Source organism: Python bivittatus, unplaced genomic scaffold, assembly GCF_059951505.1.
Source record: "Python bivittatus isolate LINGU-HERP-01145 unplaced genomic scaffold, Pbiv_v1 ctg000080_np1212, whole genome shotgun sequence".
Classification (NCBI taxonomy): domain Eukaryota; kingdom Metazoa; phylum Chordata; class Lepidosauria; order Squamata; family Pythonidae; genus Python; species Python bivittatus.
Window position 1 is genome coordinate 77232332 of NW_028277035.1, and position 4388 is coordinate 77236719.

A 4388-nucleotide genomic window follows, 5' to 3' on the forward strand; every position below is an offset into this window, starting at 1 on the left:
ATTCATTGTTGGTGCTGCTCTTTCATCACACATGCTTCTTAAGTACCACACTCCCACTGGACACAACTTTTTTTTTCTCATGGCATACCCAAGTCTCACTTCCATAGTTAAAAAAATGGGCAGAACACAATTTTATGACAGTCATAATAGCTTCTTTCAACAAGTACTCAGCTATTCACAAGACTACCTATTACCTTTCTATCACTACAGGTAGTCCTCCCTTAACAACCACAATAGGGACCAGAAAATTGGTCGTTAAGCAAGACAGTCATTAAGCGAGTCACCAAGTGGCCAGACCTAATTTTACCATTTTTACAATGGTCGTTAAGTGAATCACTGCAGTCATTAAACTCCAATGGCCATTTTTTTGCTGGAATTCACTTAATCACATGATTTGCTTAATGACGTGGTAATTCACTTAACTGTCATAAAAGTTGCAAATCACGATCATGTGACCACAGGAGTACTGCAATAATTTGCGATGGCCATGAGAGTACAGGTTGTAAAGCACTTTTTCTGAGGTCATCATAACTTTGAACTGTTGTTAAACGAACAGTCGTTAAGTGAGGACTACCTGTATTTGCATGTTTAAACATTTCTCCATTTTCCTCTCTTAAGTAAGCATTCTATCAAGGTATACAATTCATTTACTTCCTGTAATTTTATGCCGTTTATATATAACTTCCAATTGTTTACTCCAATTTCCCTGTCATACACAACTGCTTTGATCTTGGATGCATTAATTTTCAGGTTCATACTCCTTGTGTTGTGCAATCTAATAGTTGCTGCAAATCACTCAGGTTTTCATCCAGCAATAAAACATCTTCATACATAAGGACATACACATTCACATCCCTAACCAATACACCTCTGATGTCACTGCAAGCATTCCTTATACTAAATCTGTTAATCACCCAAAGGAACATTACACATTTTTGTCATACTCCCTGCTTATTAAACCATTTACTAAGTATTCTGGTTTTTTTCGTACATGCTTTACTTCTGTGATATACATTCTAACTGCATTCAGTAACCACATTCAACTCTACATTCACACAAAGTATTCGCTCAAAGTATTCCATCAAACTCACAATGTCATACACTCACAACGTTTTATTTTGAGATAGGCAGACTGATTCAACAAAAGTCTTCCACATCAGTGAGGTTGTGACTACAGGGTAAAAAATATGAATTTCCCAAATTGGAAGTAAGTACTTTTCCCACTGCACCATATGAGCCTATGATAAATGGAACATGCCAATATACAGTGGAACCTCGGTTTACGAACTTAATTCATTCCGTGACTCTGGTTGCAACCCGAATTGGTCGCAACCCAAAGGAAATTTCCCCATAAGGTTCAATGTAATTACCGTTAATCCGTTCTGGCGTGGAGGACAGGGAGGCGGCTATTGCTTGGAGGGAGAGTCCCCCTCCCTATGACCACGTGTCAGGGGCGGAAAAATGGCCGCGGACCACGTGTCGGGCGGAAAAATGGCCGTGGACCATGTGTCAAGGGCGGAAAAATGGCTGCGGATCACGTGTCGGGCAGAAAAATGGCCGCGGACCACGTGTCGGGCGGAAAAATGGCCACGGACCAGATGTCGGGCGGAAAAATGGCCGCGGACCGTGTCATGGGAGGGAAAATGGCCGCGTATCCTGTTCGTACCCCGAGGCGGAGTTCGCAAACAGAAACAAAATTTTGCGGCCGGAGCTGGTCGTAACCTGAAAAGTTCGTTAACAGAAGCGTTCGTAACCCGAGGTTCCACTGTACCTGCAATGTGGGAAAAAATTAATTGCCTATTAGCATTAATTTTTATATGTAACTTGATATGCTTAATTTTTTTTATTCAATATTGTTCAGTTTCCTCCTTCCCTCTCACAATTATTTCACATACCCTGATTTTATTACTCATCTATTCCTAATAACTTTATTACTTTTCCCAGTTTCAGGACTTCTGCAAGCAACTCAATTTTAATTTGCTTTCATGTAAAGTATTGCTTGGGAGCGTTTCAATATTGAACAAGTTACAATTATATTTAAAGGAAGTCCCCATTAGTCTTTATCTGATTTTCAACAAAAATGTTGTGAATAAGTTTATTGTTCATTAAGAAAGCAGCAGATAATATTGTGAGATTTGATAGGTTATGCTTAGCCTATTTACAAGAGTGATAGTCAGAAAGATCATCACATTATTTAAGATTCAGGAAAATTCCATTAGTGTTTTGCTGATTACCAAAAATATAATACCAAAGTAGCTTTAATTTATATGATATATGATCCAGTTTGGTGTAATGGTTAAGGTGCCGGCCTAGAAACAGGAGACTGTGATTTTTAGTCTTCCCTTAGGCATGAAAGCTGGCTGGGTGACTGGGGCAGTCACTCTCTCAGACCAACCCACCTCAAAGGGTTGTTGTGGGAAAAATAGGAGGCAAGAGTATTAGGTATGTTCACCGCCTTGAGCAGCCATCCATCCATCCATCCTCTACCTATTCTAATAATACTCTTTAGATATGGTTATATCTGGTTTGTAAAATTCCATGGGACCGCTAGATGGCAGCAGTGAGTTCCATTTATATTGAATGAGACCATTGATGGATCCAGTTCAAGTACTGACTGGAAGTACAGGTATCTCTCCAGGATGTCAGACCAGTTTTCTCTAGCCATAATATAATATGCTAAGAATTTAATTTCAGGTCTTTAGTATGCAAAACTTTGTAACTGCTATTGCAGTAAGGTTTTATCACATAACAGTTTGATGGAGGGTGAAAGCTGATTCTCTGCTGCATTTTGTACACTTTTTGAATTCCTCCTACAGTTATGTTTTCTAGATGAGATACTAGAATATACCATCCATAGAAAAGCAGAATCTTTTTTTTCCCCCAGAAATGTTGGCTCTAATTTATTTTGTCACTTAAAACTAATTTCAGGACTTGTGGAGGATATATATTCATGCCAGTCTCTTAAATATATGCTATTTTTTTTCTAGGAGCCAACAAAGTTTATAGTGCTTAAAACACTTGAAATACTAGAGTATCAATTTTGTGATTAAATTCTATGTACAGTATTCAAACAATACACAAAATGCAGTATTCCTCCCTGTTAAAACGGCGGCATTCTATTGTTTTTGAAGCTTGCAAACTCTGTTGATTTCTGTGTTGCCATTTTACGAACAGTTCAAAAACAAGGAAGTGATTTTCGATACTTGTAGAAAAAAGAACAGTGTGTTTCATCTTGCTATATTTCCTAGCATGAAATGGAAATGGAAGGTTTTCCTGTGGTTACTGATAATATTATTATCATAATACTGTGAGGAAATATCTGTGCCTTTCTGGATTTCAAACTTCTATGCCTCACTGTTTTATAAAACCATCCTTTTTCTGTGATATAGTGGAGGGGAGGTAAGAAAAAGGGGACTGGCCTAAGCAACAGTGCCAATATGCAGCTAAAACCCTTAATGGTTTGGTTTTTAATAAAGAACACAAAGTAACCAGACCAGACCAATTAATTCTGGTCTGGGAACTAAATAACACTAGCTTGCATCATCTAAGAAGAAGACAGGGATTGCACGGGCATATTGGTGTAAATTTAAACTGCAAATGGGCAAAAGGGCCATAGAATTAGGGTTTAAACGTTCTTTTGTTTCTCAGATGCTTTAGTAGGTCACTAGACTATTTCCTTAAAGGAAATCAACCCTGACTGCTCGTTGGAAGGATCGATAATGAAGCTCAAGCTCAGATATTTTGGTCACCTAATGCGAAGAGAGATCTCTTTGGAGAAGACCCTGATGCTGGGAAAGATTGAAGGCAAAAGGAGAAGAGGACGGCAGAGGATGAGATGGTTAGATAGCATCACTGAAGCAATGAGCATGAAACTGAGCACACTCAGGGAGGCAGTGAAGGACAGGAAGGCCTGGCGCGATATGGTTCATGGGGTCACGAAGAGTCGGACACGACTTAACGACTGAACAACAGACTATTTCCTCACTAGAGAATTATACTGTCACAAACCATTGTAGCAATAGAAAGACTGTCTCCAGTAGTGATATGTCCCCATAACAATACTGTAGTTGTATGATGTTACAAGAACACTATATATCACTAGTGAGGCTCTGGAGTAGCATTTTCAATTTTGCATTTGACACAATCCAATTTCATTGGTTCACCAAAACATCTAAACACTTCTCAGAATTTGCAAACTACATTCTACAATATCCTGAGCCAGAAACTATTTCCAACAAGGTCTAACAGAAGGTTTTTTGGATCTAGACCATTTCACTTAAGAAACAAATGCTGTATCCAAGAATGAAGAGATTCATCTTATTGAAATAACGAAAAGAACATTACTAGAAGAGTTTTGGATGAAAGCACACAAATAACTTTTATCCAGA